At 40.4% G+C, this 13382-nt stretch overlaps 1 protein-coding gene across 2 annotated transcripts in view; it reads right to left on the reverse strand.

Annotated features, from left to right (window-relative positions):
• Positions 1-13382, reverse strand: part of CYP7B1 (cytochrome P450 family 7 subfamily B member 1) — a 311752-nt gene that overhangs the window by 122684 nt on the left and 175686 nt on the right. The window lies entirely within an intron of this gene.

The following is a 13382-nucleotide window of genomic DNA, read 5'->3' on the forward strand; positions in this document are numbered from 1 at the left end:
AATTGGCTATTTTCGGACAGGTTCAAAACATGTGGAAGTATGTTCCTATACTGTTTTGACACCGGGGGCAATCCTACGACCGTTGTGGAAAGACCTTATGAAGTCTCTGGGGAGTATAATAGACCATGTGTAGGAATTTGACTTGTATCAGTCTTTCTCTGGAGGATATCAGTAAGGCATCGCTATCTGCCAAGCAGTCATCCCAATCCTCTTTATCTAAGCCGGGTTTATCCACCTTCCACTTATCCCAAAGTCTGTGTACTTCAGTGGAGTCAGTCTTTAGTAGGTCCAAGTACGGGGCATATAGGGGTTTTTCTAGTTTCTCTTGAGCCAGCACCTCCTCAATGGGATCCATTTTCAGTCTAATTGGTATAGGCATGGCGCAGTACATACCGAAAGTACATCCCCCCCAGCAGCTGATGTTTGGTTTGGAGAGTTGTAAATGGTAGTAGGGCCCCCACCGCTATACTGTCACCGAGAGTCTTAACACCATATCTGGCCCAAATCGTCGGATCCGGCACTGTCCTGATATGTGGAAGATTAGGGTTTCCCCAGCGAGGACAAAATGGGGAGGGCTCACAAGTCCCCCCCTTGCTACCGTCCAGACCTAAAGGGTTGTTTTAGTAGGTAGTGGGAGCTTGTCATAAGCCCGATGCCCCCTATATACCAAGTTACCCAGCTCCCGGAGTGAACCAAGGACAGCTGCCTCCAGGCACACAGCAGCATTACCCTTGGAGAGGACATACCACCACCGGACCGTGACCAGCACAGCCGCCCAAAAGTAGGTTTGATAGTCCGCTAGGCCCCCGTAGCGGATAGGCAGCGTCAAGGTAAATCTGGCCAGTCTGGGTGCTGCACTCCCCCAAATAAAGGAGCCCACACACCTATCTACCTCCGCGAAGAAGGAATTGGGTATCCAGGTAGGACTGTTGCGAAAAAGATTTGCCTCTTTTATCAATTATATATAAGTTATCAGTGTATTTTTTATTTTTTTTGCAAAATGTGTCCTTTCTTTGAAGAAAAAAACTTTTTTATAGAAATTAAATGTACTATTTATGATGTGTGCATGCCTCTGTCAGGAAACAAATCAATAATTTCAAATACATGGTATGCTGTGATAATGTAGAAAAACACTTATCGCAAAGCTACAAGTTAACTTATTCAGCAAAGAGTTAATGCTATCTGTCTGTAATTTAGAAGCATAGTAATCCCTTTCCCAGGATAAACATTAATCCAGGTCTGTCTTCAGAAATATATAAAATTCATCACCCGACTAATCTGTGTGGTATTTTGTATTTTAAGGTCTTTGTTTCCAGGGCTGTAATTCTTTCAGATCCACAGTGTTTAAGGCATTGTCATTTTTGCAATGCCTTTTGTTACCAGAATAGAAAATCTGGAATCAAAAAAGATCTCTAATTGAAAAGCTGGGTATTGTTTCAAAAGGTGGAGATGAAGAAATCAATAGGTTCAACAATCCAGGGATGTTTTCAGAATGCAGTGGGCCTGTGTGCAAGATCATATGTTGAGCCATCTTTCTTTTCTCCTTCCTGGTCCCAGGATCATTTCAATCAATATTTAAACAGTATATGTTTATTCAGTATATGTTTATGACACTAAAGATTCCCTTTTTTTTTCTTTTAAAATAACAAACATGTCAAACTTACCTACACTGTGTAGCTGGTTAAGTACAGAGTTGCCCCGGTCCTCCTCTTCTGGGGTCCCTGCATAGAATGCATTGAGGTGAAAAACTGGAAGGGTTTACAAACCCTTTAACTATGCTCATAGGCTAGGCACACTTCTTTACGTCTGCAAGCCGCGTTTGCATGGACACGGTAGCTCATTTGTTTGAATGGGCTGCTGTGCCTGCGTTTCATGCAGGAAAAAGGTCCCTGCACCTTTTTTTAAAATGCAGGGAAATCACATGGTGCTTTTGAATCTTTCGATTTCCAATAACCGAAAACTCACCGTGGTTTCAGATGCATTGGGGTGCCATTAAGAATGAATGCAAAGAAGCAGCACAGTTTGGCTGCGGGTGGTTGCGGGTGTGGGAAAAGGTGAGTTTTACCCTCTGTCCTGCAACTGCAGCTGCTCACACAAGAGTGAACCTAGACATAAGGATGACCTGTCTGGCTGAAGAGCTAAAAAGTTTAACCTCAGGGTGCATTTGGGGCTGTACACCCGTCTGGATTTCACATTGGGAGCAGCTGCTGTGTCCGTGCAGCCACTGAGTCCCAATAGACAGCAATGGGACTGCCGGCATAAGGGTGCACACAAATTCTGCAGTGTGAATGAAACGTAAGGCCTCTCTAGTTTACTGGTACAGGGATTGCAGAGGTATTGTGCCATTCTCATGTCAGCAAAACAAAGCTTTGCAAGATACACGGATTAAAATGCCCCATGTGAACAAGGTCTTGGGCCTCATTCACAAAGCCAAAATCTGCTAGCCGCAGCAAGAATCCAGCTGATTCTTGCAGCAGGATTCACAGGTGGATGCAAATAGTTGAGGCTTATTAACCTATTACAAAGCAACAACAGACACAGCTGTCCACTGGTATGTTAATGTAATCACACATGGAAAGAAAGGGGGTTTTGGGACTTTAAATGAGGTGCGTGTGATACATGGTTGAACATGAGTATTTTATCTTCTAGTCTAGGAGGATGTGACCCAGAATTCTCAACCAGATGGGTTGAGGGGCTCCGGGGAGCATCTAACATGAAGAGAAAACTGACCTTTCAGTTTCCTCAGTGTTTTCTAAAGTCCACTTTGGGACCTGGAGCTCAGGGATTTCTGAGAGATCCGGTGGGGACGGAATCCCTAGTCCTGGGTCCTGATTTTGAGAACAGCCAGCATACTGATTAGTCAGGTGTGTGCTGGGCTTTTAGTAGTGACCTGACCATGGTTCTGGGCTCCACCCCGGCAGATAGGAAGTCTGAGTACCAGGAGTCAGGAGGGCTCCACGGGGGAGCCAGTGCAGCAAGAGGCTGCTAGCTGTGTGCACCAAGGTGGTCGGTGAAACAGTCTGACAAGGGCCTGGAGTGTAAGGCCAGAGCATCAGTGCTGCAAGTGAGAGCATACTAGGCTGAATGTAGTTTTGTTGATGAAAAGGAATGCTGAAACCCCTGCGAGGGAAACCAATCTTTGTTTGTTGGACTTTCTTTTAATAAAAATTGGCAAACAAAGCCCTTAAAAAGAAGAACCAGCGAGTAGCAGTGTCCTTCAAGCTCTACATTTGATGCTAATCCTTTACACTATATACAAGGTGATGGCATACAAAAAAGAGGAATTCATATATATACATGTACGCATCTGAAATCGCCTAGTATCCCATGGAAGTATAAAAGCCAAATTCTTATCATTGTTATGATACTTTACATATTTGGAAATTGGTTAAGTTCTGTCACCAGCTACAAAGCCTCTCTTTGTTCACCTAAGCTTTGATGACTTACTGTGTCATGACTATATTGATGTGATACCTTATCGATTGCCTGTATTCTCTTGTATGTTTACATTATCTTAATAAAAATTTTGTGGAAAAAAAAAAAAAAACATTAATAAAAAAGCCAAATTCTTATTGACTAATGGATACAAATGGGTTATATGATGCAAATGAATCACAGTTAAGGGCTATATGTTGGGAACATGTTGACATTGATGGGCTCGATTTCGTTTCGTAGCCAGATGCCACACATCAGGAGCAAACGCATAGCATATCTGAAAAAAAATGAAAAAAGGTATCTAATGTTTTGCCCAAATAGTAAGAAAAAATATAGGGACAAGGGAAAATAAGATGTTTATCTCCCTGGAATACTTATAAATTGTTCTAAACAGTGTTGCAAGTCAGGATCTGTAATCACACATGGGGCAATTACCAGTGCTTAGGAAAAAATGATTGCCCTTGGGTGCAAGTTGTTTGCATCCAGAAATTATCATATGTTACTAAATGTAGTTAATTGCTCCATCTTTCAGACTGGGGCCGCACTAGCGCTAAAGTGCTGCTTGTTTAAGCGGCGCTTTAGCAACGCTTAAGCGGTGCTTTTCGGCTGCTAGCAGGATGCTTTTAATCCCAAAGAAGGGGTTAAAAACTCCTGTGTTGCAACGCCTCTGAATCGCTTTTCAGGTGCTTCAGAAATGCTGTCCATTCATTCCAATGGGCAGGGCATTTTGGAAATGCTAAATACAGCGCTCCCAAACTGCTCCAAAGATGCAGCGTGCAGGACTTTTCGGAAAGCCACACTGTGTGAATAGTCAATGGGAGGTGGTTTTCAGGCGCTTATCAGAGGTTATTTTCAGCGCTAAAGTGCCTGAAAACTGCCTCAGTGTGAAAGGGTTCCTACATTCAAATACCAGTGGACAGCGGCAGCTGTTGTCAACCTGTCATTGCTTTGTATCTGCATTCACCTGAAACTCCAGCAGCAGGAATATGCTGGATTATTGCTGCAGCTAACACATTTTTTTCTGTGTGAATGAGGCCTTATAAAGGCTAAACGAGGAGATAAATGAGCTGAGAGGGCTGGAGTGGAGTATTGTGCAGTTGGGGACAGGTAAGGAATGAACTAGTAACAAAAAGGTTGGAGAAGGAGGGATGGCAGAAATGTGTAACAATAATAGTAGTTAGGAAAAAAAATGTAGAACTATATGGAAGGAATATGTCAAGAGGAATGGATTTGTAAACAGATATGTATAATGCTATGAGGGAGAGGATATGGTGTAACGTAAGTCTAGCACAGCAGTAGCAATCTTGAGAGTAGTTTCCAGCAAGGGAGAGGTACTATGTAAAAATAATGAATGGAATGTATAGCAATGAGAATGACAGTGACAAGGTGATGTGAAAAGTGTATTTACAACTAACAGAAAGTAATTAAGTAGAACAGCATAGTGAAGGACTATCAGCTAGCATTGGGTGCTGGATCGTGAACTACCAGACCAAGCTGAAATGCGTAGAGAAGACAGGTGAGGTTTGCACTAGAAAACTGTGACTTTAATAAAATAAAAATATTAAAACACTCTACTCTACTCATCACAGAGACGATGACGTGTTCCATCCTTGTAGAGTGATTTTGTGTCAAAGACATCAATTTAAATGTACTGTTGCAATGATGATTTGTGTACACAGCCAGCAGCTCACATAAGCTTTTCCTTGTGAGTTTGTTACCCTGTAACCAAATTGTTACATCTTAAGACTGTGCATCTTATTCAACAGCAACACCACCACAGATTTCTAGATCTATGCAAGGATACGTCTGTCAGCTTCAGTGAATCCTTTTTGAAATCCTAGTTTGTTGCTGTTACAAATGTGTTAAATTTTAGTTTAATAATATTCTTAGTGGCTCCCCTGTCTTTTCTTGTGTGTTTTAGTACTTTCCTACCCCAAATAAGAACAACATGGTAGCTGTCTTGGAGATTTGCTATCCAGGAATATAACCCCATCTTTAAATTATATAGTCCAAACAGAGTCGCACTTTAATATTGAAAGGAAAAACAGAAACAAAAAAAAGAGTCCTAAGGGTGATAATCCGAAGTCCAATCAGTCACAAAGTGCACTATCCCTCACCCGAATTGTGTGATCACAAGTGAAAAAGCCTCCACCTCATAGATTGGCCGCTTACCAGCTAATGTTGACCTCCTGTTATGGAAGGTTTCTCTTGTGGCTTTAAACCCAGCCAAGGCCTCTGTCCATTCAAAGGGATTAGGCTGAAGGGAATGGTACCCGCCACTTGTGAGGAAACGCGGTCGCATGAAACCCCAAAGAGATAAAGCTTCCATAGCATAAGCTCTTTTAAACATTTATTAGTAAAATAAAGATTGCACTTACAAAATGTAGCATAAAAACATGCATAGATAAAATCCGGCCAGCTCTGTATAACAGCCCCTCCTTCTAGAACTTACACAAATGCAGTGATGTCAGCACGTCGCTCCGCCCGATGTGTTTTCTCACAAAATGACGTCATCCTGGGTACCCCAGGATGACGTCTTTTTATGATGACACCCCTGAAGCATCAGAGATTTGATCCTATGACCTCCTACTATTGCCTTAAATACCAACTCAAAACAGAATATTTAATCAATTACATCCATATTATCTCACCATTTAGTAACAAAACATAAACATTACCTCTGCGACAGAATGTTTTGTCAGTTAAAACATAGTGAATATAATAGTTCACACTCCAAGTATTCAATAAACAAATTCAATATTAAAAAAAAAACTGAAAGAGTGGGGATGGCTGAACAGTTCAGCCCGAGCACAAGTTTAGGCCGATCTTTCGTTGTTTGGTCATTCAGCAAACATCCAAACAAACAGGTCGTTCGACCGTTTGTTTGGCCTCCCGAACCGTCCAGAATGCTGAACAGTGCATTGCAAGCCCTGCTTGGCTGAAGCAGTGAAAACTTCAGCCAATCAGGGCACAAGGCACTGTCAGAGTCATGATTGGACACTGTCTGTCAGGGCTCGCTTAGCCCTTCCTTCTCTGGGCTGGCTGCTCAGCTGTCGGCTAATTGCCAGCTCTCATCTCTCTCCACAGTTACCAGCTGTTCCTGATCATGGTCGTCTGACCTGCCTACTTAAAGCTGTCCAGCTCACTTCATCTCTGCCTCTGCCTTGTTCACATCACAAGAAACCATCTCCTGTGGTCCTGTTTAAAGATTGCTGAAATCCCTTCTGGCTCCTTATCCTGCTTGCTTTTGCTTCACTTGTATCCCTGACTTCTGGCCTGGCTGATTACCTGATCTGGTTATTGTACTCTGGCCTGGCTGACTACTCGATGCGGTTACTGGACTCTGGCTATGGCTTTGACTACGCTTTCTCTATTTACCTTTTTATTTTTATTTAATAAACAAGTGTGATTTATTTGTACTTCTGTCTCGGTCTGGTTCATGGCTTCTGACACCGTCATCATGACTTTATCCAATCATGGCCCATTCCCGCCCCACAGTATAAAAGTATTCTTTCAATGGCAGCCATTTTCAGTGTGATTTCAGCACTGAGAGAGATAGAACAGGGCTCTGTTCAGTGCTATTAGTTAGTTAGTGTGCTATACTGTGCTATTTTGCTTCCATTTTCAGTGTAGAATATTAGTTTAGTTTCAGTCTAGTAAAGGAGAAGGATGATTACTGGTTGGCGCTGCTCTCTTCTTTATGATTACTGGTGGCAACCCTCCTTGACCGCTGTTATAAGGGGAAGGTCTCAGAACTCATCCCGTCCCCACAGAGAGTGCACAAGATAAAATCTCTTGAGTGGACGTTAAAGAGGATTTTATTGAGTCGTGGAAAACATAGTTTTGAGTCTTCTGTTGGTCAAGAGAGGAGCGTTGGAGAAGGAGTCCGCCTTAGTGAGACATCTTGGGAATTTTTTTTATTCCTTGCCGCCCAGGGCTGTCAGCTTCCACATCCCATCGGCAGCGTCTGCATCACATGGTGGATGATTACCTTGGGGCCAAAACAGAGAGCTTTCCAGCTGACGATCCACTGACTTACTGGGTCATGAGAATAGACCACTGGCCAGAACTTGCCCAGTATGCTATTGAGTTGTTGGGCTGCCCAGCATTCAGCATGTTTTCAGAACGGGCATTCAGTGCTGCAGGAGGTTTCTTTACTGATCATAGAATGCGTCTGTCCACAGACTGCGTGGACCGTTTGACTTTCATAAAAATGATTCAGTCTTGGATTACCAGCTATGAAGCCCCTGATGCCAATGTCACTGATTAAGTCTTTTAAGGATGTGGAATCTCTGCAAGACTTTGAGGCTGCCTAGCTTTGAGGGTGTTCAATCATTTCATCTGGAAGAATGTTTTTGGTATAGGTTTCATGGGCACAATTAACACCCAGACCAATTTCTCAGCACCTGTTTGACAGGTGCATATCATTGCATATTTTTGCCTTCATCAAGAGCACCTCTATAGAGTTGCGGTAGGAAGGCACCCCCGACACCCAAAGAGTAATTTTTCTGCACCTGTTTGACAGGTGCATATCATTGCCATTTTTTACAAAGCCAATTCTTACTTTCTTGAAGAGTACCTCTATAGGGTTACAGTGGGAAGGTGCCACCGACACCCAAAGACCAATTTTTACACAACCATTGTTCTATCCAAAGTCAAAGTGACACAAGAATGTATCCAAAAATCTCTAATCTTGTTCCCAGTGCACTACATTGTGGCCTCATCATACACACTGGCTCCCCAGCTGTAGAGGCAGCTTGCAGGGAAAATGTCATTTTTTTGGGGCTTTATAAATGCAATTATTGCTGAAGCAGATTATTGACATAGTACAGATCTGCCACTTTACAGGTAGACTAAGGTGGCCCCGCAGGCACTATATTGGAAGGATTTTTTCATTTTTATGCTTTCATTTTAAAAATCACTACAAAAATTATTTTTCACAAAAAAAATGTATTTCCCCCAGGGCCGGACGCCTATAACTATTGTATGCCTAATTACTTGCATACAGTATAAGCCTTCAAAATGGGCACTTTTGATTTTTGACATTCGGGTCCCATTGACTTTAATGGGGTTTGATATTCGGGTCCGAACTTTCATGGTGTTCGAAGGTTCTGGTTCAAACCGAACAGGGGTCCATTCGGCCCATCCCTATTACAGAGGATCTTCACCTTGTAAACAAAAATATAGAAGTTAACAGCTACAAATACTATAGCTGCTGACTCTTAAAAAACACAACGTACCTGTTCCAGGATCCAGCGATGTCCTGACCCGGCTCTTTTCCAGGTGCTGGCATCTTAATTGTGAGCAGTCGATTGTAACTCCTTATGGCTTTACAGCCACGCTGCGCCTAGTGAATGGTCCCACAGTCTCCTGGGACCTGTGACATGTCCCAAAAGACTGCAGGGAGAAGGAGGGGGGCGGACTACTGCTCAAGTCACTGTGGCAATCCTACCAGAAGTGGAAGCAGGTACCTGTCAAAGTATCCCCCCCCCCCCCCAAAAAAAAATCCAAATATGGAGGAGGAAGAAAAAAGGAACTTTCCCTTTTGGGTTAGGTTCCGCCTTAATGTTCTGAATCCAGTTTGGAAAAAAATAAAATAAAACTGAGTTTTAGGGTAGCAGTGTCCTTCTTTAGAACTAAATTCCAAGCAATACATAGAATAAATTCATACAGTACATGGGGGCTTTTTGTTACCTGCCAAAGGATTTTCATTTTTCTGCATTAATTTCTGAGATATGCATAGCATTGCCACATAGTTCTGTCTACATAGTTCTGTTACGTAAGTAACGCTCTCAGGTCACCTCCCCACCCCCAGTTTGTGACTGGACAGTAAAAGGAGAAACAGTAGACTAATGAGCTCATTTTTCTGTTACTCTGCTCTCTCCTCCCATCAGCATAGTCCATGGCTTTAGCGTAACTGATCGACTCTTTGTCCTGCTCCTTTTTGTCCAAGTCTAAGTTCTAATTTTTACTGCAAGAGTCTGATACAAAATCAAACCTTGATACTTACACAGCTTGTACTTGTACAGAAAAGTGCATTTAAACTAAAAGTTTAACTGAAAATGTGCAATAAAAATTTGCAATAATGAATCCCTACCTGCCTGTTCACAATATTCGGTAGACTGCTCTCTGAACTACAGCATGCGCCATAGTTAAGTCATCCTCACACAGCCAATCCAGGTGGCAAAAGATCCTATATCAGGAAGAAGGCTGGGCAAACATGTTGGCAGCCAGAAAGGAAGCTCACAGCATCACATTGCTGGAGGGATGGGGTTGAAAGTATAGTACCACTTTAATAATGTATTATTGATTACACATTTGCATTAATTTTTATTGTTTTTATCTGCCTGGAGTTCAGCTTTAAATAAGTACATAAGAGAGTCTCAATGCTGTCTCATGCCAGCCTTGCCAATACAGTGGTTTCAAAATTTCTCAGTGAATATGATTGAAGAACAAAGCAAATGTGTCTGCTCTTGGCCTAAAAAATACAGCTTGTCAGACAGAAATGTGTTCATTTCACAACGCTGGCATGGACATTCCATAAATGTAGTTGATTTAAAGCTCAATTTGATTTCCCAAGAGAAAAAAATATTTACTGGCAGAATATTTCAAATCAAGAGATCACAGGCAGTGACAACGTAGAAGGAGGCAATGCCTAAGTTTATAAATGTCAATTTATTGGGACAAATGCAAAACAAAAAAATTATTATGAACATGTCAAAACAGCTCACATGGATTCCAAAAGTATATTGTAAGATTTAAATATTCCCGAGTTCGAACCAGGAGCGTAGAACCCCTTAAGGTTTGTCTACTTCAAGATCTAAATAGGCTGAAGCAATACCTGTCAATGTTCACAATTGTTAAGGCACGGATGACGTTTATATTTTGTGAACAATGTTTTTTTGGACCATTCAACAATTAGAGGCACTGAAAGTCTATGTTAGCAGTCACTAACTTGTAGGCAGAAGCGACTTTATCACTGTGAATCACATCAAAATTCTCAGGAGGTGTCATTGTTGGAAAAGTAACTTTTCAAAGAAAAAAGTATAATGCCATTATGTAGTTTAGCTTATAAAAAAAGAAACAAAAAGTAAACAATGTATTTAGCATCTGATATTGTAAGCTGTAACATATATATTGTAAATTGATTGTAATTAGGAGGTTAAATATTTATTGTATGGGGATTTTTTTTATAGTTAGAGAAGATAAAATGAATTGAAATATACCCCGGCTACACATCATATACATAAAGTACAGTATGTACAAATATTTTAGCACCTATCAACCGTAGAATGAGTTTTTACATCATTGTCAACTGCTGACATTTTTTCTATACTCATTTTTGGGTTGTTAGGAACTGAGAAAGGGATACAAGGCTAAGATCCCAGGCAATCTTCCATAAAGGGTGAGAGAGAGAAAAATATTCCTAGAAAAAGGAATAACAATATGAGTGAAGGACAGAGAAATAAAAAAGGGAAAGGACGAGATGCTGAAAGTGGTAATCGTTATTTTACCATTGTGTTACCAAAGTCAAAGGCTGTTAAGCTAGGAGGCGGTTTACAGGCATTGCTTACATAATTTGAGAATTCTTTCTTACATTTGATCAGTCAACTGTCCATGCACACCATGTGAGAACCAAATTCATCTCCAATATACAAATACTTCAATAGGGTGACTGCACAGACATGTGATAAAAAAAATGAGTACACCTTTATTAACATTAGAGATTAACGCTGGTATTATTGATATGAGAAAAATCTGAGTAGAATTCTATATTCTATTACTAGTACTTGATAATTTTTTTTTATCAAGGATGTCATCCTAAAATGTTTGTATGCTTAATGCTCTACCACACAAAGCATGGTTCCCTGACAGTGTCATACCATGAACAATGGTCTAAAACCAATGCAGGGTGTACAGAGATCAGTACCATCTGTTCTGTGAATTAGCATCCTAATTCTTTCTACAAGAATGTAGGACAAAGGACAAGTGTGGTACAAAATTGTGAGTCTGGCATTGTAGAGCAAAGAGATGATATGAATAAGCCAATGCCTTTTAAGACAGAAAGCCTCAAAGATATATGATCTTTATGAAAAGAGGACAACTTTTGGAGCATGTTGTAAAAAACTCTGAGTTGAATATACTAGATGTCAGTGTGGCAGGGAGACAGTCAAAAGGTTTAAAGTCCCCCAACGTAAGTTCAGTGTAAGTGCTCAAAGTTAAACTAGAGACACACAAACTTTAACGTAACTATATTTCTGACTAGCCACAAAAGATATAAATCCACTTTTTAGTTACTACTTTAGTTACTACCTTGTAATAATAGCAGGGATGTCATCACTGTGCTGTACATAGCCTGTGTAATGAACAGAGTTGTGGGAGAGACCCAACAGGTCCTACCATAACAGGCTGCCTGCAGGAAACTTCAGGGGGAGACAAGACCAGTCACCCTACATAAGGAAAGAGCAGCAGTGACTGGCCTTTATTACTAAGGCAAAGTTACACACTGGATTACTATACAGTCTTGGAATACACAAAGCAAACTAAAACACCAAGATTCATTAAGAATATTCAGTGCATGCCTCTTGTGTTTAGACAATATTTGTTTATCCTCAAGGTCATCAATAAATGATTGATTTATTAGAGTCTTTTGGAGAACTCATTTTAAATATTTTACATTCACTTGCTAGGAGTAGAAAATTTAGCATATATGCTCCCTTATACTAACATTATTCTGAAACTCATGATTTGTGATTTATAGTTTATCAAAGTGTTCAATTTAAGCACATACACACAAATGTATGCAAATATGCATTCCTCACTTACTTCTTCCCTTATTTCCTCACTTAGTCTGTATGCAAATAAGATTTTCCCCTCAAAGTTCACGTCCATTTATTGTCACACTGTAAAACTTTCATGAAAATATTATGTATCATATAAAAGCATTTTTATTCTGGACCATGCTTACAAACATGTCTTGTGATCCAGTTAGCCTTGTCAGACAGCATAGGCAGGTCTGTGACCTACCTGTACACCACACTACAGTTAAGAAACAAAGCTCAGTCCAGGGCTAACACCAAGGAGTGACTAGACAATAAAAAGGAAGCAAACTTATTAGGTCACCTGTTGTTTTTTTGCTACTCCTGTAAGCTTGTTTCCCATGTTAGAATGACAGTAATATAAAAATAAGTTCTAATCCAAATGCCATTTTCCAGAATATTAAAGGAAGGAGCTCTAGGTATTTATGCTAAAAGTTTGACAAAATAAGAAAATAAATGTTTTTTTTTAAATTAAGATTTAACGGGATTAACTTTGTTTTTTATATCTGTCTGGAACTCATAAGAATCTGTCAGAGCACTATACAAACTAAGGCGCAAGTTTTGACAGCTGCAAATTATATTTTCTAAGAATATAAACAGGAACACCTTGCTCAGCATAAGTGCAGCATCAGGATGATTACCGTATATATGCCTGCCTTTTTGTCCTCTAACAAATTGAAACAATATTATATTTTATTTCAAGGCACGTAGACCTGGCACTGGTATTTTCAATGCTCCTAGCTTTGGAAACTCTGTAGCTCCCCTGATAGTAATTAAAAACAATTATCTCCTGCACTAAAGCTCCCCTCAACAGTTAATCCTTTCCTATCTGAATATATCATCTAAAACCTTACCGTTCACACTTCTTCAATTTTATACCTTGAACACGACACTTAAACCTAAAAACACAGACCCTCTAAGATGTGCCCAAAGTAAATCATAATTTAAGGCATACAAGTAATAAACTTTTATTTTGCTGTCCTCAGGATCCTTCGGGCTTGATTTACTGAAGAAATAAAAAAAATAAAATAAAAAAAAAACACAGCAGGGATAAACTCCACTGGATCCCAGGAGGGCTTGTGAGCACCTATGTACAGAATGTATACCTAATTAAACATACACTTACTG

The sequence above is a fragment of the Lithobates pipiens genome, unplaced genomic scaffold (assembly GCF_037356315.1).
Source record: "Lithobates pipiens isolate NorthernLeopardFrog02 unplaced genomic scaffold, aLitPip1_a1.2 Scaffold_19, whole genome shotgun sequence".
NCBI lineage: Eukaryota > Metazoa > Chordata > Amphibia > Anura > Ranidae > Lithobates > Lithobates pipiens.